This window comes from Loxodonta africana, chromosome 9 (assembly GCF_030014295.1).
Source record: "Loxodonta africana isolate mLoxAfr1 chromosome 9, mLoxAfr1.hap2, whole genome shotgun sequence".
NCBI lineage: Eukaryota > Metazoa > Chordata > Mammalia > Proboscidea > Elephantidae > Loxodonta > Loxodonta africana.
In genome coordinates, this window is record NC_087350.1 from 51,218,365 (window position 1) to 51,242,742 (window position 24,378).

At 44.6% G+C, this 24,378-nt stretch overlaps 1 long non-coding RNA gene across 1 annotated transcript; it reads right to left on the bottom strand.

The window, feature by feature from the left end:
- Nucleotides 1-547: 547 nt before the first annotated feature.
- Nucleotides 548-24,373, bottom strand: LOC135232438 (uncharacterized). The gene is made up of 3 exons (XR_010323023.1): nt 15,449-24,373; nt 7,462-7,554; nt 548-4,180 (listed from the first exon to the last, which is right to left on the bottom strand). It is a non-coding gene; the product is annotated as an uncharacterized LOC135232438 (long non-coding RNA).
- Between the last annotated feature and the right edge of the window lie 5 nt (nt 24,374-24,378).

Here is a 24,378-nt window from a genome sequence, read left to right on the forward strand (position 1 = left end):
AAGAGGCTTTTCTCAGGTCAGCCCAGTGAGTATCAAAACAGAAAGCCATAAACACAAATCCCAAAACAACACCCTTGGTTATTGCTCTGAGGAGTCAGGGTCAATGTCCGTGCCCACAGGGGTAAGGATCTCTGGAAGGAGGGAGTAAGGCCAAGACTCTGATGGAGTACAGCAGCAAAAGGCCCAAGCAGAGTCATGATGTGGAGTGGGTATTTGGTATAACCACTCTGGAGAGCAACCTCACAGTCCTTAGTAAAGTCAAGGATTTGCATATCTAACAACCCAGTAATTCCACTCCTAGAAAGACTTTACACTTGTGCACAGAAAACTAAGCAAGGCTGTTGGTTGCAGCAGTTTGTAATAGGGGGAAGGGAAACAACCTAAACGCCCCTCAACAGGGTAAAGGATACATAATACTGTGGAACGTGCCTACAGTGGGGTATTATATAACAGTGAAAATAAATGAACCACATGCACACTTATCAACATAGATTTCAAAAACATGATGTTGTATGAAAAAATCAAGTTGTAAAAGAAAGTATATAGTCAAAATCTACATACGCAAAATTTTTATTATGTAAAAATAATCATATGCAATTTTTGACTTTTTATTTTGAAACATTTTCAGACTTACAGAAAAGTTGCAAAAATAGTATAAAAAATTTCTATACACCTTCACACTAATTTCCCAAATGTTAACATTTTACCACATTTGCTTTATCATTATTTCTCTCTCTTGTTTCTTTCTCTGTTTCTCTCTATGTGTGTGTGTATACATATGTGTATATATACATATATGTGTGTGTATGTGTGTACATAACCAAAATCCACTGCTGTCAAGTTGATTCCAACTCATAACAACCCTATAGGACAGATTAAAACTGCCCCAAAGGATTTCTAAGGTTGTAAATCTTTAGGGAAGCAGACTGCCACTTCTTTCTCCCAAGGAGCCTCTGGCAGGTTCGAACCATCAACCTTTTGGTTGGCAGCTGAGCACTTTAACCACTGTGCCACCAGGGCTCCTATGTGTTTACAAACACGTAAGTAAATATTATTTTGTTCTGAGCCATTTGAAAATTGCAGACATAGTTCTCCTTTACTCATCTCAGTGTGTTTTTACCCCTAAACAAGTACATTCTCTTACATAGTTACAGTATGATTATCAAAATTGAGAAGTTAACCTTGTTAAAAAGAATTCCATATATTCTTTTTTAAAAATTCAGTTTATCGAGATATAGTTTGTGTGTGATAAATTTAATCCTTTCTGAACGTAGAGTTTGATGAGTTTTGAATGTTGAATACACTCGTGTAGCTACCGCCACAATGAAGTTATAGAGCATTGCCATCTCTCCAAAAGTTCTTTGGCATCCCCTTGTATGCAGCGCTCCCCCAATTCCCAGCCCTGGCCACTACTGATCTGGTTTCGGCCCTTACAGTTTTGCCTTTTCCAGAATGCTATATAAATGGAATCATACAGCATGACGTCTTTTGCGTCTGACTTTTTTAATTAGCAGAAGGCTTTTGAGATTCATCCACATTGTTCCACATTTCAGTAGTTCTTTGTACTTTGTTGGTCAGAAGTATTCCATTGTAGGGATGTACCAAAATTTATCTGTTCACCACTTGATGTACATTTGGGTTGTTTCCACTTTTTTACTATTAGGAATAAAGCTGCTCTGAGCATTCATATACAAGTCTTTGCATGAACATTAGTGTTTATTCTCTTGAATAAATACCTGGAGATGGAATTATTAGTCATACGTTTAACTTAATAAGAAACTTGTGAACTATTTTCCAATATAGTTATATAATTTTGAAATCTCACCAGTCATGTATGTGAGTTTGCTCCAACTCTTCACCAGCACTTGGTAGTGCCATTTTAAAAATTTTTAGCATTCTATCGGTGTATAGTGGTTACTCATTGTTTAATTTACATTTCCCTAGTGACTAACGATCTTGGATCTTGAGCACCTCTTTATGCACTTATGTGCCATTCATATGTCTTCTTTAGGGAAGCTGTTCAAATCTGTTGTCCGTTTTATAACTGGATTGTTGGCCTTTGTACTGAGCTATAAGAGTTTTTAACAAATTTGGGATACCAGTTCTTTATCAGAATTTTTTCTCAGTCTTTGGCTTGTCTTTTCCTTTTCTTAACAGTGACTTTCAAAGAGTAAATCTTTACATTTTGAAGAAGTCCAATTCATCAATCTTTGTCTTTTATTTTACTGTTTGTGCTATCTCTGTCCTGTCCAAGAAATCATTACCTATCGAGATCAGAAAGATATTCTCCCATATGATCTTCTAGAAGTTTTATAGTTTGACATTTTACATTTAAGTCTATGATCTATTTCAAATTAATTTTTATATGTTATGAGAAGTAAAGGTTGAGGCTTTAGGTTTTTTTTTTTTGGCGTATGAATGTCCAATTGTTTCAGCCCTATTTGTTGAAAAGACTATTGTTTCTCCACTAAATTACTTCAGCCCCTTTGTCAAAAATCATTTGACCATAGATTATGGGTCTATTTACGGACTCTCTGTTCTGTTCCATTGATCCACAGGCCCAATATTATGCCACTACCACATTGTCTAGCTTACTGTAGTTTTATAGGAAGTCTTGAAATAAGGTAGTTTAAGTCTGCCAATTTCCTTCTTTTTCAAAATTGTTTTGGCTATTCTAGGTCCTTTACATTTCCATTTATAATTTAGAATCAGCTTGTCAGTATCTACAAAGAAGCCGGCTGAGATTTTGTTGGTATCGTGTTGAATCTATAGATTAACTGGGGAAAAATTAACATCTTAAAATACTGAGTCTCCTGATTCATCAACACAGTATATCTCTCCATTTATTAGGTCTTCTTTAATTTCTCTTGGCAACAATTTGTAGTTTTCAATGTATAAATCATATTTTGTTAGATTTATCCATATATTTTTCATTTTTATAAATGACATTGATTTTAATTTCAATTTCAAATTGTTTATTACTACTATATAGAAATACAATGTACTTTTAGTTTAATTAACTCCTCTTGTGGTGTTTTGGGTTTGTCTAGTTTCTTAAGGTTGAAGCTTAGATAATTGATTTGGGGACTTTATTCTTTTTGAATGTAGCTAGCTGAGGCAACACGTTTTCCTCTATAAATTGCTTTAGCTGCATCACAGAAATTTTTGTATGTAGTATTTTCATTTTTATTCAGTTCAAACTACTTTCTAATTTCCTTTGTGATTTCTTTCCATATACTATTTATTGATGCATACAGATGTATTAAAAAAATTTTTAAACACAGATGAGAAGAAAACACAACAACTTCCAGATAAGTCTTATACCTGGGAGCAAAGGATATAGGAAAATGGAATGGAGAAAGTAGCAGATATTAAGAATGCTCACCATACAATGGAAAGCTTAGTCCAAAGGACTAATGGACCACATCTACCACAGCCTCCACCAGACTGAGTCCAGAACAGTGAGATGGTGCCCAGCTACCACTACTGACTGCTCTGACAGGGACCACAATAGAGGTCCCAGACAGAGCTGGAGAGGAATGTAGAACAAAAGTTTAACTCAAAAGGAAAGAACAGACTTGCTGGCCTGACAGAGTCTGAGAAACCCTGAGAGTAAAGCCCCCAGACACCCTTTCAGCTCAGTAATGAGGTCACTCCTGAGAGTCACCCTTCAGCCAAAGATTGAGCGGCCCATGGAACAAAGCAAGACTGAAGGGATGCACCAGCCCTGGGGCAGGGACTGGAAGGCAGTAGGGAACGGAAAAGTTGGAAATGGAGAACCCAGGGTTGAGAGAGGGGAGTGTTGTCATGTTGTGGGGTTGTTAACCAATGTCATAGAACAATGTGTGTACTGATTGTTTGATGAGAAACTAGTTTGTTCTGTAAACCTTCATCTAAAGAACAATAATAAAAAAAAAAGAATACTCACCAAAATTTCAATTTTCCTCTTATTTTGAATACATGGCATGATTATACTTCCCTGCCCCCTTGAAGTTGGACGTGGCCACATGATTTGCTTTAGCCAACAAAGCATGAATAAAAACAACATATGCCACTTCTAAATGGAAACATCTAAACATCAGGGCATGAGCCTTCATGCTTTCTTTCCATGGTACACCCTGAAGCTTCTGGTTGAGACCACAGTATCATAAGATGGTAGATCATCCATCAGCCTGGTTTCCTGAGAAAATACAATAAATACAATCCTCTCCATTTAAGCTGCATTGGATACAGAGAGTGAGAGAGAAATAGACCTTTGTTGTTTAAGCTGCTGAGGTTTGGAGTTTGTTGGCTACTATAGAGAACCTAGCCTATCTTGACTAATACAGGGAGCTTTGATTATATCTGTAGATTTTTGTTTGTTTACTTGTTTAGAATCCAAAGTAATGATTCATTTTTTAAATGTAGTTAGTGGGTATGTGTTTGTCATATAATTTTCTATGCTTTCTGTATGTTTTAAATATTTAATATTTTAAAAAGAAAAGCAATAGTAGAGGAGGAGGAAGTGATAGAAATTAAAAGGAAGCAACTGGGGTGATGGACTCCTTTGTCCTGTTCCCCCTCCAGTTTTTTCTTTATCTCTCTTTTTGGAGATTGGCCTGACTATTGCTGTAACTGGGTCATTGTCTCTAGGCAGGTGCTCCTCAACTTTGCCCTGTTTCTTCATACCATTTATCAACACTTGTACATTATATATTTATGAGTATGTTTATTATGGGTTTTTCGTTTAGAAAATAAACTTCTTGAGAACGGGGACTTTATTTCCTTTTCTAACCCTAGTGCCTAGCACAATGCCTGGCACAAAGAAGGCACTCAATACATGCTTATTAAATGGACACATGCAAGCTGTTGCTTCCACTGGCATCTTCCCCAAAGCAAGCAGATAATGAAGCTGATGAAAGTGTGAATGGCTCTTTACTCAGAGGTTCAAGTAAATGTTCTGAAACCATGTTTCTATGTATGTATGTGTGCCTGTGTCTGTCTGGGGGTGGGATGAGGGGGATTTGGAGCTGATCCCCTCATGTAGCCATCTTCTGCTCCACTCCCTGCCTAGGTGGAAGTCTGGCTGAGAACATCCAGAGAGGTGTCCACTGACTGCTCCTCCCACCAAGGCCTTCCCCACAGACTCAGAGAGGGGCCTGGAGTTTAGCTTTTTTGTCACAATTTCTCCGTGGAGAATGTGGGCCTTGATCCCAGGGCTGTTTTGAAGGCTCTTTAGCAGCGCCTGCCCCACCACTGAGTTACAAAAATTCCATGGCCACATGGGCACGGAGACACTCTGGCTCCATCGGCCCACGTAGAAGCCTGAACTCATGTAATTAAACATAATGACACACTGGAGAGCTTCCAGCATCTCATGCTCTGATGACATACCCGCCTCCCAGCCCATCACAGGGGCCAGCGAGGCTTTAATTACGTCTGGCGCCGAAAGGTGGGAAATCCGAGGGGTGAGGGATAAGCAGAGAAAGCTGGCCTTGGAGTTTGTCGACCTTTGTGTTAAGTCCAGCTTGGCTACTTTTTGAACTATGAGGCCTTTGGCAAGTCAGTTCATTTCTCCAACCCTCTCTTTCCTCACCTATAAAAGGGCGTTAAGTATTTATATCACACAGGGCTGTTGGGAGATGTATGAGTGTTCATTACGATGTCTACCTAGAATTAACCTGATGAGTGTTTGTTGCTTTTCTGTTATGAACCAGACGTTGGTCTTAACCTGCAGGCTTTCTCAGGCTAGTGGAGGAGAAGGAGAAATGAAGAAAGAGTGATGGGAGTACCAGAGAAGGAAGGCCTTCTTAAAGGAGGGAACATTTTGAGTTGGATTTTGAAGGATGAATAGGAGTTCACCAGGTGAATAAGCAAGCATTCCAGACAGAGGGAAGTTGCATGTGTAAAAACCTGAGGTTGTCTGTGGAACAGAGGGAGTTTCTGGGAGGTTGGAGCTTAGGGTATGTGCAATTAGGGAACGTGTTGGTGTGTGTATGTGGGACAGGGTACTGGAGAAGAGGGGCAAGGAGAGAGGATGGAGAGGTTAGCAGGGCATCCCAGCTACCAGCTGGGAAGTAGGGAGCAGTGGTCAAATATCATGCCTGATGCTGGAAATGGGACCAGAGCTGCCAAAAGCCTCATGGTGGGGGGATGTCAGAGGCAGGGGGAGGAGAGGACAGAACCACAACCGGGAACTGTCTCCAACTGCTTCCAAGGGTGGCAATTTTGCCAAGGGGATATGTCAGTTCCTTCAGAAGGACCAGAGCATTCCTACTGTGTTGACCTGCAATTTCTCAGAAAGGCATTTCCACGTCTGATTTTGCCACTCTGGGCATCCTGAAAGAGGAAAAAGTGGGAGGTAGAGGGTGCAAGGGAAGTCCTCTCCTCCAGGGAAGCTGCTGATGGGAGTGGGCTGGGCCTGGGTGGGGCTAGGCTGCACTGTACCACGCATGGGCCCTGGTCCTGCAGAGGGGTCTGGGTGCAGGAACCCTCCAAACCTTCAAAGGCTCATTTGGCAAAAGCCAGTTCTCCAAAGGATCCCTGAATGACCACTGCCCCGTATTACCGAATTAACTGATTTTCAAAAAATTCATTAAAAAAATATTTTTTGATTATGTTCAATAATCAAATTATGTTCAATATATACAAATACATTTTTCTAATTACTATGTTCCCTTCCTATGAATGTCTCAAATTGAATATATATACATATAATATATACGTATTCAATTTGTCCAAAGATAAAGGTCATAAGACATTTATTCTTCTAGTGCCTTTATTCTTCTTCTTAAACAATATCCTATGTATATGATTTTCTCAGTATCACACGGGAAATTTTCGCTTTAGACCAATTTTTTAAAAAATCCCTTTATGAGGTAGTTTTCTGTTTTATCAGCACTTCAGCATTTGGGGAATTCTTTTGCAGATTTCACTAAAAAGTCAACTCAACAAATTGTCTAAATTTACTGATTTGCTGTAATTGTACTACAGTTGAATTTTTCTGTTTTTATTTTAACTTTTATTGAAGTCATAGATGAGTTTCATTCTGCAAGTCTTAGCAGTCTTCTATGTCATCTGTCCTTGCCCTAATTCCCAGCCAACAGAAGCAACCACTTGGAACAAGAAACAAGAGTTTCTTTTTTATTTGCCTTCATACTCCTAAATAATGTCCTTATACTGACATTTCTTGATTTTCAGTTTTAGATATAATCTACTGTCTCCCTACTCTGGAAGATAAGAATTGCCTCCTCACACAAGCTTCTCCTCCCTCATCGTGCCATGTTTTAAAAATATAGTCATACCATAACTTTTGGATAGGTAAACATTCAGAGTTTATTTTGTGACAATGTAAATATTGTAGACAGCCCAGCCACATAGAGTACTATAATTACATTTTTTTTTCTTGTTTGAATTTCTATTGTCCCTGAAGTTGTCAATTTTCCTGTTTTTTGTTTGTTTGCTAGGTTTCTACATACCTACCCCTGATTCATCTCGAACACTCTACCAGAAGAGTTTATCCTTTTCTTGGAGACATCCATCTAGGAACATCCTTTGGCACATTATGAAGTTGTACTGTATGGGATTAAAAATAATTTTATTTAAAAATATTTCAACTTAGAAGAAGCATGCAAGAATAGTATAAAGAGGTCCCATATACTCTTCATCCAGATAGCTCATTCAAGTTTCACTATTCGTCCCCACGCAGGGGTGGATTATCCAATAGACTTACCTTGCTTACTGGATCATCTGTAGTGATTGTTCACTACAGATTAGTAAGTAAGCACAAATAAGCCAGTGCTTACCTTGCTTACTGGGTCATCTACCTCTGTTACGGATTGTAAATTTGAAAAAGGGCTTTGATTCTGTAGGAAGGCGCTGTGGGATTAGGAGGGAGACAGATGCCAGCAGACTCTTTGATGCAGTGAAAAAATGTGAAATTGTTCACTACAGATGATCTGGTAAGCAAAGTAAGCACCATGCTTATGTTGCCTGTTGGATAATTTGCCCCTGCCCCCATGACGTCGTTTATAGGAAGTGACCCAACCCAGCATTTCATGTGGTCATGTCTCTCCATTCCCCTTCAATCTGGAATGGTTCCTTTATCTTGCCTTGAGTTTCGCGCTCTTCACCAAGAAGATGAAGATAACAGGGCAATCATTTGATTAAAATATCTCTCAATTTGTGTTTGTCCAATTTTTTTTTTTTATGATTATTCCCAGATTCTGTGTCTCTGGCAAGAATATTACAGAAGGGATATTGTGGTCTTCTCACTGCATTCTGTCAGGTGGCTCATAGTATCGATTTGTCCCACACCTGGTGGTGTTAACTTTGAAAATTGGCCGTTTGTTCTGGTTTCTCAACTGTTAAGTTACTTTGCTAGGCATTTTCTATGGAGATGCGTTAGCACTGTGTAAATATTTCATTCCTCATCCCATTTCCACCCACTAGTTTTAACATTAGAAGCTAAATTATAATGCTCCTTAGAAGCGAGGATGGCGAGACTTCGTCTCCTATACTTTGGACATGTTATCAAAAGGGACCAGTCCCTGGAGAAGGACGTTGTGATAGGTAGAGAGTCTGTGAAAAAGTAGACCCTTGACAGGATGGACTGACACCTTGTCTGCAACAAGGGGCTCAAACATAGCAACAATTGTGAGGATGGGCTAAATTATAATGCTCCTTAGAAGCGAGGATGGTGAGACTTCGTCTCCTATACTTTGGACATGTTATCAAAAGGGACCAGTCCCTGGAGAAGGATGTTGTGATAGGTAGAGAGTCTGTGAAAAAGTAGACCCTTGACAGGATGGACTGACACCTTGTCTGCAACAAGGGGCTCAAACATAGCAACAATTGTGAGGATGGTGCAGGACTGGGTAGTGTCTCATTCTGTTGTACATAGGGGGTTGCTATGAGTCGGAACTGACTCAGTGGCACCTAACAACAATAAGAACACTGTTCTGGCATTCGTTGATGCTTCTTACCTGAATTCATCATTATTATAATAGTTGCCAAATGGTGATTTTCCTTCATTTATTATTTGGCATTGTACTGTAAGGAAGAGCTTTCTATCCTGTCCATTTATTTACTTATTTGTTTGTGTATAACAGTGTGGATTCATTGATTCCTCTTTTATTCAATGGGTTATAATTCACTACTATCGTTATTTATTTTAATGTTCAAATTACACCAGGTTTGGCCAGGAAGACCTCCTTCAAGCTGGTTCTTGTGTCTTTTTGATACGTCTCCGTTGTTCTTTGAGCACTTATTTACTTTCTGACACAGGATGTTCTAGGTTTATATTGTACTTTCTTTTCCCCAGCCTGAGAATCAGCCATTCCTCCAAAGAGCCTGATACCTTTATAAGGAAGAATTATATTTTAAAACCAAGATCTCAGCACTAGGTACGCTCATTGCTACTAGGGTGTTGATGCTTCTGGACCTTCTCAGTGAACACAGCTGGGGAATACATGTACAAACACACACACATACATATCATATATAAAAAAACATATGTTAAATATGTGTGTAGGCATACCTGCACTTATCATATACATACATGTATACACACATACATAAAAAAAAAAAAAGACATACACACATATATATTTACACAGGTCATTCCATCTATATTTATCTCTCTGTATCTTTTTTAAACCATGTGTTTAAACCATAGAGTTTCCTGACAGCTTCAATTCCAGTGTACCATCACAGGGTTTGTTTCATTTCCTCCTTTCCATATTTGTACCTCCCTTCCTTATCCATAAGAAACATGGCTCCCCTTATCTATGATGGAGCCCTGTTGGTGCAGTGGTTAAGAGCTCAGCTGCTAACCAAAAGTTTGGCAGTTAGAATCCACCAGCCTCTCCTTGGAAACCTTAGGGGGCAGTTCTACGCTGTACTATAGGGTCACTATAAGTGAGAATCAGCTTGATGGCAATTTTTTTTTTTTTTTAATCTGTGATGGGTTATTTATTTGTTCAATCCCCATCTTCATACCCTACCAGGCTAGGTCCCACCCCACTTTATATCTGACCTAGCAAGGGCCACCATTACCACCCGACTCAGGCCTGCCTAACGATTTTCAACTGAATGAATTGAGGAAGGAAGTTAGGAGGGGAGGAAGGAAAGAAGGAAGAAGGGGAAGGAGAGAGGGAGGGAGGGTGGAAAATGCAGGCAGGCACAGATGGTTTTCAACAGCTTTCAAAGATGTCTGGGAGATTGGTCCGCCAGTATTTGCAGGAATGTTCGGCAAAACCCCACCTTACTGCTGCTGCCACTGGAGGAAACTGGAAAAAAGACTCTGGGAAAGTCATCCACTTCCCAGCCTGGAGTGCAGGACCTAGTGACGGAGAGAAATCTGAGGCTCCAGAGCGTCAGCATCCTGCTTTCCCATGGCCCCCAAGTGCTTTGCCATTCATATTATACACATTGTTGCAAACTTTATTAATAAAAATACTTTTGAGTCTGGGTAAATTTGTTAAGTTCAATGAGTTGTTGGTGATATGGCAAACTGATGCTTCAATGAATTGACAGCAGAAGTAGGGAGTGGGGTGTATGTGTGGTCCCTGTCCCCAGGCTCCTACGTTCCCTCTTTCTACACTCAGAGTAGCTCTGTTCATCTGTGTTAGAACTCATTTCTGCTACTTTTGAAAGAAAACTGAGCCAGGGTGCATGCCTTGCTGCACTTCTAGGTTGCTGTGTGGCTCTGAGCAAGCCCACTACCTTCTCTGGGCTTCAGTTTCCCACTGGGGAAAGAAGCTGGTTCTAAGTTCTGTGTATCTCAGCCTCAGCCTGTGGCACATGTAGCTGGGGACCGGTGGAGTCCTTGCTCACCAGGCTGTTTCCCAGGCAGGGGAGGGAGGAATTACCTTCCTCACCCACCGCCAGAGAAACAGGTCTGGTGGCTGGGCCTGCAGCCAAGGGGAAGCCAGAGACAATAAACCAGGGTCACCCCTGCCTGCTGGGGCAGGTTGTGCAACTTCCGCCCAACGCCTGCAAACAAGACTTTGGCCCCAGGACTTTGAGCTCTGAGGAGCCCTCTCCCCTCCCCAGTGACCCAGGCCACCTAGCTTAGGGGAAAGGGACGAGAGGTGGGCAGGGCACTTTCCTAGTCCCAAGAGCAACCAGGTGCCTGTGGGTTCCTTGAGGAGGGTCCCATCAAAGAGGAGTCAGAGCACACAGCTACAGGGGGATCAGGGGGTTCGTAAGGAGGCCCACCAAGGGGGAGCGCTTTGTGTGTGTGATCACGTGTGCCTGGGGCTGCATGTGGGCAGGCAGCACATGTGGGAGGAGGAAACAGGAGACTATGCATGAGGCTGTGGTCATCCTCATGGGAATGATAACAGAGGGTTGCCTGCTATTGCCGCTATGTGCCCATGCATGTATGGGGGTGGACACGTATCCACAGGTGTGTGTGAGGTGCATCCCTGTGTGTGATGGCACCTTACTGAATTGATGTGTGTGTATGTTAGACGTTTACATGCATGCATGTTGTGAACCATGTAGCAAGCGCACACATGTGGGATTGTGCACACAGGTATGATTCTGTGAGGGCATGTGCGGATGTGTGGGCTGGGCTCCATGTGCTTGGCTATGACTGTGTACTGGTGAGTATGCATGTGGATATGGGTGGGCATGTCTGCCCATTGGGGTGCACATGTGTGGCCAAGTTTATGCTGTGTGAGCCCTAGATGCTAAGCCTATGGTCTCAGGGGAGTATGGTGGTTTATAAACACGTGTGATCTCTCTGGTGTATATGAGTACACATAGAGTATTGATGTTCACACATGTGCTTGTGTAGGACACATGTCTCTGGGGCTTTGGTTCGCTGGGACATAAGCTTTGCCCCCCTCTCCACTCCCCCCACCAACCTGCCAATGACTTTACATGCTTTCAGGCAAGACTCTTCTGAGCCCCAGTCTCCCCACCTGTATCATAAAGGGTGAGATTGGATTTGATTAGCTCTCAGGTTCCTTCTACCTTTCTGGTGACTTGTCTACAGTACTCCAAAGAACATGCAAATATGGGGAAATGGAAAGTCCAAAAATCATGGAATTTAACTTAGTCCCTGAGTGAGGGGCAGGAGGCTTTAAAATGACAGACTAAGCCAGAGACTCAGAGCCAGGACAGGGGTGAATCCCAGAAAGGGCTCTCAAGACCTCTGGGGCCCTTGGGGAGGCCATACTGGAGCCTCCCATCTGGCCAAGAAGCAGGAGGCTGGCTGGAGTGACCTATGCCCAGGGCTCTGGAGGGGAGGGGGGAAGTGGGGCGGCCAAGGTGGGAGGATCTCTGTGAGCAGTTCCCAAAAGGAGTCCCAGTGGCACTGGCTGGTAGCAGGGTGACACCTTTCTACTTCCTGGAAGGAGTCTGTCCCTGGCTCCTTTCCTCCTTAAGAAGTGGGGCCCTGGGGCAACTGTCCTAACACAAATAAGGGTCTTCATTCCCCTTAGGGCTGGTTTTAAAATTGAGGCTTTGTCCTGGGCCTCAGGGAAGATGGTGAAGGGGGAGGAAAAGGTACATTTTTTGAATACCTACTATGTGCCAGGTTCTTTGCAAGTGTGGCAGGATGGCATTTCAGTTACCCCTTCACAAGTATCCTCTCTCCAGTTCCTAACAGCTCCTCCCCACCCTTTGTGCAAATGAGTCTTTGGTCAGGCAAAGTAAAAAGACAGCATAATAATGTAAAAACACATTCACTTTATGCCATGAGACAGCCAGTGTCAGCATGACAAAGCTTTATTTGTCTTGGAGCCGGTTCACTGAGAAGAGCTAGAAGGAGCTAGAGTCTTACCTGTGACATAAACTCATGGGCCTATCTCTGACCCTCAGGGATAAAGATCCTGGCGATAAAAGGAAGGGGAAAAAAAGGAGGAAAGTCGAGGAGAGAAGGGAAGTTTTGGAAGCCTATTAAGGCTAAGATAGTAAGACAGAAACCACTTTAGGTATTTCAAACACAGGAAATTTAATACAGGGAAATGGTTCCATGGGCCAGAGAAGAGCGGAAAAGTCAAACAGCAAATGGTGAGGCATTCTAGGGTTCAGCAATAGCAGGAAGCTGCTACCATCCCAGAAAAGGAGGAGGAGGTGATGATACTGCATCCCAGAAAAGGAGGAGGAAGTGATGATACCGCCTGCAGGTAGTGAGAACCCTGGCAGGAGCCACCTGAGAGGAGCTGGGCGGCAGAGGGATGGGTGATTCCATCGGAGCTGAAGGCACAAGAGAGAGTGCCACTGCCATAAAACTCCTCGACTCCCCTCCACAGCCCCAAGCAGAGAGAGAGAGGGAAAAATACTCTGGCTTCTCCCCTCCTCCTATCCTTCAATGTCCTGCCGATGCTTCCCATTGGCCCAAACTAGCCGGAAGCTTGTTGGCAAAGGATCCTGGGAAAAGTAGTTTTCAGGATGTTATGGATTGAATTTTGTCACCCCAAAATGTGTGTCAACTTGGCCAGGCCATGATTCCCAGTATTGTGTGATTGTCCACCATTTTGTCATCTGACATGATTTTCCTATGTGCTGTAAATCCTGCAACTCTGGTGTTAATGAAGCAGGATTAAAGGAAGTTATGTTAATGAGGCAGGCCTCAATCTGTAAGGTTAGGTTGTGTCTTAAATCAATCTCCTTTGAGATATAAAAAAGAGAAGTGAGCAGAGAGACATGGGGACCTCATACCACCAAGAAACCAGAGCCAGGAGAATACCGGGTCCTTTATATCTGGGGTCCCTGTGCTGAGAAACTCCTGGACCAGGGAAGTTTGATGACAAGGACCTTCCTTCAGAACTGGCATAGAAAGAAAGCCTTCCCCTGGAGCTGGCACCCTGAATCTGGACATAGCCTCCTAGACTGTGAGGGGATAAATTTCTCTTTGTTATAGCAGCACTAGATAACTAAGACACAGGAAAAGGGCAATTGTATGTGAAAGCAAACGGACAATGCCCAGGTCACTCTCCCATGATGCACTCTACATGGGCTGAGAACTTGTTGGGAAAAGCAAAGAAATACTTGGCACCATCCCCAGGACTCTGTGTACGTGATCGATAGACTGAACACACATACCTTTCCCAGTGCCACATGCTCCCTAAATGAGGGTTCATTTTTCCTCGCCACAGCCCAGAAAACTAAGGACAAGGCTCCCATGTTGCAATAGAAGAAACCAAGACTTTAGGGAGGGAAATGGCTTCTCCAAGGTCACATAGCTAGAAAATGGCAGAGCCAGGGCAGAAAGCTAGGTCAGAGTGACTCCAGACACCCCAGGCCTAGGAGAACTGTTATATATCTAGTGTCAGGTATTACAATTGGAAGCAGATGCTGATTATCAATCTGGTTAGAAGGGACCGGGTAAAATTCTGAGAAAGAGGTTGGCATTGAACCAGGATGAGGCTGGCTGGGCAGACAGCTGTTGATGGTAAAATCAGGGCACCATAGTATAATGGTTAAAAGCAGGACTTTAGAGCCCAACAGCCTGGCTCTGCCACTTACTAGTTGTGTAAGCTGATTTCTTTGTGACTCAGTTTCCTCATCTGTAAAATGGGAGTACCTGCTTCACAGGACTGTTGTGAAGGCTAAAGAACTATGTAAGTGTTTGCTACTATTATTGCTGAGTCCTTAACCCGAGCCAACGTTGTACCAAGCACTTCACATACATTATCTTACTTAACCTTAAAAGCAAGACACGTATTATCATTTTTATTTGTTTTACATGTGAGGAAATTGAGGCCCCAAGAGGTAAAGCAACTAAATTAAGATGGCATTACTAGAAAGTAAAATATGACTGAAGTCTGGTCCTTGTCCGTAGCACTCCCTTGGACCTCTTCATTCTCTCCTTGCCCCCTTTCCAGACTCTTTTCTCACCCTCGTGGACTCACACAACCCATCACCATCATGCGGATTCTCTCACTTTAATTTCTCTCCTCCTCACCATACTCTGGAAACTCTGGTGGCGTAGTGGTTAAGAGCTTGGCTGCCAACCAAAAGGTTGGCAGTTCAAGTCTACGAGGTGCTCCTTGGAAACTGTATGGCGCAGTTCTACTCTGTCCTATAGAGTCACTATGAGTCAGAATGGACTTGACGTAACAGGTTTTTTTTTTTTTTTTTTTTCCCTGCCATACTGCCAACACCATTCTGATAGCCCACCTCCTCTCTCTGGCCTCCAGGCACCAGCTTCCTGCTTTGCTAATCTCTGGGTTGCTGCATCATCCTCTACATTGTTTCTTAGCTCTACTACCATTGTGTAACAACTCCCTGTATTAAATTCCTTCTATTCAAAAGACCTAGGATGTTTCACTTTTCTTGACTAGACTCTGCTTGGTACGTTAGTCATTCTTTATTGCAGGCTTCCTTGGACCAGGCACTCTTCTAAGCCCTGTACATATGTTAATGTATTTAATCATCATACTTCTATGGATTAGGTACTGTTCTCTCACTTTACAAGAAAAAATAGGAGATATGGAAAATTGACTTCACTTGCCTGAGGTCATGCAGCTAAAGTGGAGCAGAGCTGGGATTCCAAGTCAGGAAGTCCAAATCCAGAGTCCTGAGCACTGAACAGTGCTGCCTCACTTGCTATTGACCATCATTATTACCAGGCGACTGCCATAGCATCAGAGTCCTGCTCTGACTGCTGGAAATTGGCCTCCTTGACGTTTCCTAGCTGACTCCAGAAGCCCTCGCTGCTGCACAGACCACATCTGATTTCTACCCCCTCAACAGCCTTTCAGAGACATGAGGACAGAGATGGTCTCCCACGGATTGCCTTCTCCAAGCTGAAGACTCCGGAGTTTGGGGAGCAGCCAGGAAATGGTTTCAGCCCTCTCCATTCAGGCCACCTCCCAGGTCTTCCTTCTTATTCTGGCATCTCTTCTGAGCCAGGCTTCTCCCTCCATGCTGCTCCTGTGCCAGCTTCTTCCCAGGGGACCCTCTGATGACTCACCCATAGCAGGACTTTCACTTCCTCCTTCTCTAGAGGGAACTTTTGACCTCCTGAAGCTACAGAAAGAAAACTCTCTCCGTGGGGGGCTTGAAAGGCCATGAGGGGTGGCCTTGGCTCCTGGCCTCCTTGCCAGACATGGCCTGAGCTGAATTCTTCCCTACATAGGGTTCACACACAGGAAGACTGACTTAGGATTTTTAAGCTGAAATTCTATCTCTCACACTTACTGATGACAATAAAGGGATCCATCTTCTTTCATTCATTCATGCATTTATTCATTCATTCTCTCATTCAACAAATCCATCCTGCCCTTCTATGTACCAGCAGGCTCAAGAGTATCAAGAAACCAAGGCTTGCATTCTGTCCGTGAGAAGCTCACTGTCGATGTGAGCGGTGGATGGAATAAGGTGCGGAAGGGAGGGCAGATTCATAAACAGAAAACCCCAATAGAGTGAAAACAGGACATGGAGAGGGTTGGGCATGAGGCAGGCAGGGCAGTGGTTAAGTCATAGGGCATCGCCAGAGCAGGTTTAGGGTTTGTGGGGCCTGAAACTTTCCAAATTTAGGGGTCCTTCTTTTAGAAATAAAATACAAAATTAGACTTGAAAGTATTTACAACACAGCACTGAAGCTTTGGAGATACTTCTGAGGTCTCTTTACACCGTTGACCAGAAACGTTTACACAAGAAATGCTTCCTCATTACAACCTGGTTTCCTCTCCCCACTTAGAGCACTCTATAGCTCCCAGCCACTCCATGGGCACAGTCAAGGGAGGAGTCCTGACGGTTAGGCTCATTCAGCATCATGGTGCAGCCTCCTCTGCACGGCTCCCGTGGCACCGTTCACACCTAGTCTATGAGGATGGCACCTCATTAAATGGCCAGGCTGTGGAGTCAGACCTGAGTTACACTCCCGGTTCAGCCATTTTCTGGCTGTGTGACCTCAGGGAGAGTTGTTTGTCTTCTCTGCACCTTGGTTTACTCTTCTATAAAACAAAGCTATTGATAGAACCCACAGCATGTTTTTGTAAGAATCAAATGAGATCATCCATGCAGAGCAGTATTCGCACGTAGTAAACACCAATCATCCAATAAACGTTAGCCGTCATGATAAACACTACTTCTGATGAGAGTCTGTGGGCACCTGATCCTGCCCGTGTGTGTGTCTGTGTGTGTGTTTAGGGGTGGTCAGAGAAGGCTTCCCTGGATAAGCGACATTAGCATTGGATATTAAAGTCAAAGGTGGGAAGGACATTTCAGGCCAAGAGAATGGCACATGCCAAGGCACAGATACATGAAAAGGCCCAACATGGTCAGAAAGTGGGGAGTGGTTTCGGAGGGAAGAAGGAGCCAGGCCAAGGACCATCTAGAAGGATTCTCTGTAGCCTCAGGGCTGTGATATTAGGGCTGGGCCGAAGCTCCCTGGACCCTCCTGGTTGTAGGCCCCAAGGCTGCAGCCTGGCTGGGGCCAGCTGTTGTATCTAGTGGGTGGGGGATGCCCCGAGCTTGGTCTCTGAGTTGCTGGCAACAGTTTCAGGCCTCTCACCCTTCTGCCCCCTCCTGCTTCTGGGCCTCCACTTCCTTCCCCTGCGCAGACCACAGAAGGCGTTTCAGAGGAAGCCACTACTTATTTTAGCAGCAGTCCCTGGACACCCCCACCCACAGCTGCCCCTGCTCCTGGCCCCTTTAAGAAGCACTGAGTCACTCTCTGAACCATAGCCCAAAGCCCTCATGGGTGAGGAGCAGGTCCCACCCCCAAGCCAGCCCTCTGCACCCCCTTCTCTAGCTCCAGAACGAAGAGCACTGGTCTTGGAGTAGGAAGACATGGGTTCGAAGCAGAGCTGTGATGCTAACTTGCTGTGTGATCTACAAGTTCCCTCACCCATGCAGGCCTCTGTATCTCCACTTTTGCGATGGGAACTGACCTCTGTGCAGAGTGTGTGTGTGGGGCTGAGGGTTGGTTGCCTCCCTTCCCCGGCCTCCTGGCCATGCTGTCCTGGTTGGAAGGACCTCAAAAAGAATCTGAGGTTTGGGAGGCCTGAAGCTTGTATCTTGGAGGACCATCTTTAAAAAAATACATCACAAAGACCAATTGACTTATGAAAGTGAATTCTTATTTGGAAGGGGCCAGTGAAAGTTAGGTGCCCTGAAGCTTAAGAATTTTCAGCATCATGACAAATCTGCCTTTGGAGAGGGTCCCCAAACTCCTTCAGGACACAAGTGGAGAAACTGAGGCTCAGGGAGTAGATGCCACAGGCCCAAGGCAATCACATAGCAGGCAAGTAGATGGCCAGGATTTGAACCCCATTTTGTTAATCATAAATGTTATGTTTTACTTACTACCCCTGGCAGCCTTTCATAGCCTCATCAAGGTCACAAGGCAGGATGGATGGGTGTGGGGAGTATTAGCGAGGAGGGAAAAGAGACACACAGTGATAGAAAGAGACAGAGCCAGCTGCAGAGGGGTGCAGGGGAGAATACCAGCACTCTGGTCAAACAACCTGGATTCAAGTCCCAGCTCTGCCCCTTTCTATCTGTGTCACTTTTTCTGAGCCTCAGTATCCTCACCTGTAAAATGGGGGTGATACAACAGCTGGCACAAAGGAGACGCTCAATAAATGGTAGTTTCATTTTCTGTTTCTCCTTTTGCACTAGTTCTCCAAGCTTTTATTCTGAACCACATTGATAATAACAATGGATAACACTTGACTAACACTTACCCAGTGCCAGGCACAGTTCTAAGTACAGCAAAGTAGACATATTAACTCATTTAACCCTCACAACACCATGATGAGGCAGGTGCTATGATCACCCCCATGTTTCAGATGAGGACTAAAGCACTGAATCTATTCCAGGCTCTGCGTTGGACATTGGGGAAACAGTGGAGACATTGACATGGTCTTTGTCCTTGAGGAGCCCAAGGGGAACAGAGACATCAGCACATACATTATTATAACACCAGATGCAAGTCCCCAGGAGCAGAGGGGAAGAAGGAATTCCTTCTGAGCAGAGGCTTGTGCAGGAGGTGGCATTTGAGCAGAGCCCTAAAGGATGGGTTGGAATTTTCCAGGTTGATACTAAGGAAGGGCTTTCCAGGCAGAGGGAACAGCATATGCAAGCTCATGAGGACAGGGAGTCCATGTGGGGAACGGAAAGGAGCAGGAGCTTGTTAAACCTGGGGTGTGTGGTGGGAGTAGTGCAGATGAGGCTGAAGAAGTATCTCCCCTGGTTTTCCCTCTTGGGTTCCAATTCCTAAGATGCAGCTTCAGTCCTGGAGGAGATGCGTTATCTGTGAGGTGCAGGCCTACTTCTGGGCTGGGCAAGGACAGTGCTGTGTCTCAGACATCAGTTCTTAGGGTAGGGAGCCCTTGGGAAGGTCCTAGAATGGCCCTTGGCTGTCTCTTGCCCTTCTGTCTTTGATGACTTGGGGCCTTTGCCAGATCTACGGGGGAAGATGTGGGCCTCATGGCCACCCCACTGGACCAGCTCCTTCCCCCCAGCCAGAGAAAGCTCATTGACCACCATGTGTCTACGTCTCCATCCACCCTCACATCCATCCCTGAATCCATCTGCCCAACACTTCCCTGGAGCAGATGCTGTCAATGCACTGCCTATATCCCCTGGCCCTCCTCTGCAGCCCGTAGACTATAGTGGACTGTCTCCACGCAATGCGCATCTTCCCACCCCTAGCACCCGTGTCTCCATTTCTCTGCCTGGGGCTCTGTCTGGTACCACAGCACTCTCTCAGACTTCACAGAGGGCAGCCCAGGAATGCCAGGTCTTTAAATGTCCCCAGGGGAAGCCCTCACCCAATGCTGGATAGTGGGTGGTGAATCGACACACCAGCTTGCCTAAGGCTTGGTGGGACAGCTCTGAGTCACCTTGCACACAGCTACTCAGAGGGTCTCATGTGGGACTGAGTCCCAGGTGCCCCAGAGCAGCCAGCTCATTTGCACAGCCCTCATTGGCTTTTTTTCCCCCTCCCTGTCACATTTTCCCAACTCCTTCACTCCCACTGGCTCTGGTCATCGCCTCCCAGATAAGCCACCCTCACCCATTGCCCTGGTGGCACAGTGGTTAAGAGCTACGGCAAGCTATGGCCACCAACCGCTCCTTGGAAACCCTATGGGGTAGTTCTACCCTGTCCAATAGGGTCGCTTTGAGTCAGAATCAACTCAATGGCAATGGGTCCCTATCGCCCCTCCTGTTCATCTGTCCAAGTGTTCATCCACACAGCAAACATTCTGTAGTGTCCACTTTGACGGGCTCTGTGCTGGGGACCACACAAGCAGGGATGAAGTGGGCACGGGCTAGCCCTAGAGAGCCCACAAACTTGTGTAGCTGGATGTGGACCTCAAGGAGGCCATTGCAGAACTGGGTCCTCTCCCCTCCTTCTGCCACTGTCCCCCACCAGATGAGCTGGGACAGGGGGAGGATAGGAGCTGAGCTAAGCTACTTCCTCATCAGTTGTTTCCCCACCCTTGGCTCTCTCCTGCTTGTAACTTTCCAAGCAGATTACAGCAGACTGTGCCTTGTCCTCTGGCAGGAAGGAAGGAAGGAAGAACAATAGTTAACACTTGTACTTACTACGTGTGAGGCGCTTTACACACATTAAACTCATTAATCTTCCCAGCACCTCTATGAGGTACTCTTATTATGAGTCCTATTTTACAGATGGGGAAACTGAGGTACAGAGAGCCTTGCTAATAAGAGGCGGAGCTGAGATTTGAACCTAGGCAGTCACTGTGTTTTACTGTTCGAGGAAGGAGGGAAGGTGGAAGGAGAGCTGGTTCATTGCAGAAGGAAGAATTCAAATGCACCTGAGGTCTGGGAAGAGAAGACAGATCAGCATAAAAAAACATGCCTGAACATACACTTCCAACCAGTGTGCTTCTGACATGCACAGATCCATGCATGCCCATGTATGCACACAAAGAGGTCCACACAAAAATGCATGCTTAGCCAATGCACATGGATCCACATAAAAGCGCACATTCATGCATGCCCGACACACTCAGGAAGTGTGTGCAACACACGCATGGATCTGTGCATGCACAAGCTGTCGCGTGTGCACACATGCTGGTACATGGGAACAGACATTCAGTGTGCAAGCTTATTCACAAACAGACACACTACATGGCTGCTTGCACACATGCATCTTGCCTCACCACCCATGGGTACACACACAGGCACTCACATGCATATGCCCTTGCACACACTGGCACCTACAAATACAAAATTAGTGGCCACTTCTAACTCCTTGCTTAAAGAAAACTTGTGACTGTATTAAAAATGTAGGACACATCAGCCAAATAATTAAAGTGAGGAGCGAGGCAGTGGGACTTCTCTGTGCTCTCTTGGGGCCACCTGTGCTGGGTTGTGCTCATCGTGGCTTTGTCCTATATATTTGAGGAAGAGGCACTTTATTACAGTAATTTATCACCCCCATAAATGTGGCTTCTCTGTAACATGGAATAATTTGGGAAGAAATATGTTTTAAAAATTAAAAATGCAGTCGGCATGCGCCCTGTCAGGTCTGCAGGGAGACATTGCTGCAACTCCGGTAACTGCCCGTGTAGCTCTAATACCTACAACTTCCATTATTTAAAGTGTGATTATATTTTTCCTGCTTGGAGCTTTGTCAGCTATAAATAAAAGATAAGGGTGAATTGTTGTGGGGCCTAGTAAGCACTTCCATTATTGGTACTTAAGGGGACTTGGGGATGGAGGGAATGGGCAGAGAGTGGGGAAGAAAGGGAAGGCCATTTGCTGGGGTATGGACCGGGCTTGGAAGCTCAGCTGTTGGCCTGGGTGGGCCCAGTCATTTTTCTGCTTGAATTTTCCTTTGGATCCCAAGTGACATGACCCCATGAACCTCAGCTTAATTGCCCACAGCCACCATGGACCATGGTCAGAACTGCCCATGGAGATTGCTACCTGCATTGACTCCTTACATACCTGACCCTTCTTGGCCTCCCCATGGGCTCCATGATTATGAGACACCTAGGGAGCTGGGTCTCATAGGAGAAAGGGATTCATACATTTGAGGACTTTTGTTGTCCACAGCCAGGAGTTGTTGCTTCTAAACCAGTCCAGAGATGTGGCTGGGTAAGGAATGGGATTCATAAGAATGTGTGTGTATGGGGGCGGGGGTCTTTATTAGTCAAAAGTAGGTCAGTTGCTTCTGACTCAGAGAGCCATTCCAATTAAACAGAGAACAACTGGGAAGGAAAAAAAACTCCTCCACGAATAAAATCTGAAAACAAATTTGTTTTGTCAAAAGGAAAAAGGAGCGAGGCAAAGATGAATGAAAAATAAACAAAATAATCTACTTGCCCACTTTCCCGAGTCCTGCACTTTTCTCTAAATTTAAAAACTCAGATTGGCATCCTGGCTCTGCCAGTACATAGATATGTGACTATGGGCAAGTTTTATCCCTTCCTGAGCCTCAGTTTGCTCATCCGTAATTTGGGGACAATAGCACTTGCCTTGCATCTTTACAAACCCCCTCCCTTGGGCCCCATTCCCTCCTTCTATCCCACCATTTACATAAGGTAACATATGTAGAGCACTGGTTGTAGCGCTTACCTTGCTCCAGGTGCTCAATAATGTTGTGAAATAAAGTTGGAAGAAGGTAAACATTGGTCTTTTTCTTAGCATTTAAAACTACAGACAACCAGGAATGGAAAGCATTTCAGCAATCATTCCACTCAATGGTTTCCAAAACCTTTTTTTCCCAAGCAAAAATTTACAGGTACCTCTCAACAACAAAAAGACAAACAACCTGCTTAGTTATCTAGTGCTGCTATAACAGAAATACTATAAGTGGATGGCCTCAGCAAAGAGAAATTTATTTCCTCACAGTAAAATAGGCTAGAAGTCCAAATTCAGGGCATCAGCTCCAGGGGAAGGCTTTCTCTGTCAGCTCTGAAGGAAGGTTCTTCTCATCAATCTTCTCCTGACTAGGAGCTTCTCCGTGAAGGAACCCCGGGTCCAAAGGATGTGCTCTGCTCCCGGCACTGTTTTCTTGGTGGTATGAGGTCCCCCTGACTCTCTGCTTGCTTCTCTCTTTTATATCTCAAAAGAGATTGGCTGAAGACACAATCCAATCTTGCAGATTGAGTCCTGCCTCATTAACATAACTGCCGCCTATCCCACCTCATTAACATCATAGAGGTAGAATTTACAACACATAGGAAAATTGCATCAGATGACAAAATGGTGGACAGTCACACAATACTGGGAATCATGGCCTAGCCAAATTGATACACATATTTTTGGGAGACACAATTCAATCTATGACATTCCATCCTTTGACCCCCCCAAATTCATGTCCTTGCCACATGTAAAACATATTCACTCCATCATATCATAGCAAAAATCTTAACTCCAAGTTCAAAATCCAAAAGTTCCTCTTCATCGGTGAAATCTAATATACAAGTTATCTTCTTCCAAAGGTACAATGGCAGAACAGGCACAAGCTAGACATTTCCAATACAAATGGGAGAAACTGGAGGGAAAGAAGGGATAACAGGCACCAAGTTAGCAGAACACATTACGTTAGCCCTCAAGGCTTGAAAATAATCCTCTGTTCTCTAAGACCATTTACACAATGGCCCAGCCCTTCAGACTCTAGGTATTGTCCACACTTTCTGGATTCTGATTGGAGGTCCCTTGGCTCTGGGCTTCAGCTCTGCCTTCCAGGCCCACTGGGTTAGCAACTGCATTCCCTCCGCTTTAGGAACATCATTCTCTTAGTCCATCTCAGTGGCAACTCCACCCTTAGAAACACCAGAGGCCGTGGCTCCACCCTTTGAAACCCCAGAGGTTGTGGCCATACCCTTTGAGACTGAGGCAGCTCAGCTTCCTGGTTCCTTGGTCTCTTGGCCCCTTGGGCCTCTGCTCTGCTGGGGCAAGTATTCCAAAGTTCTGTAGCTCCACTGATCAGTGCCTGGAGGCACCAAACTCCACCAGTAAGCTTCAGCAGGAAGGTACTCATCTCTCTAACTCCATGGGTCAGCTCCAGTGCTATCTGGTGCTGGTCTCCTGGTTCTGCAGCTGCCAGTTCTCTGCTGCTGCTTCTCACCATCTGCACTATCTCCAGTGTTAACAGTTCTCCTCACTTCTGAGTCCTCTATCTATTCACAGTTTCAAAACCACTTCCATATTTTAGCTATCTGTTAGAGCAGCACCTCACTCCCAGTACCAAATTCTGTCTTAGTTATGTAGTGCTGCTATAACAGAAATACCTCAAGTGAATGGCTTTTACAAGGTGAAATTTATTCCCTCATTGTAAAGTAGGCTAGATGTCAACCCAAATAAAAAATGGGCAAAACTCTTGAATAGATATCTTCTCCAGAGAAGATATACCAATAAAAGAATGAAAGGGCACACAACATCATTAGCCATTAAGGAAATGCAAGTCAAAACCACAATGAGATATCAGTTCACAACCACTAGGATGATTTT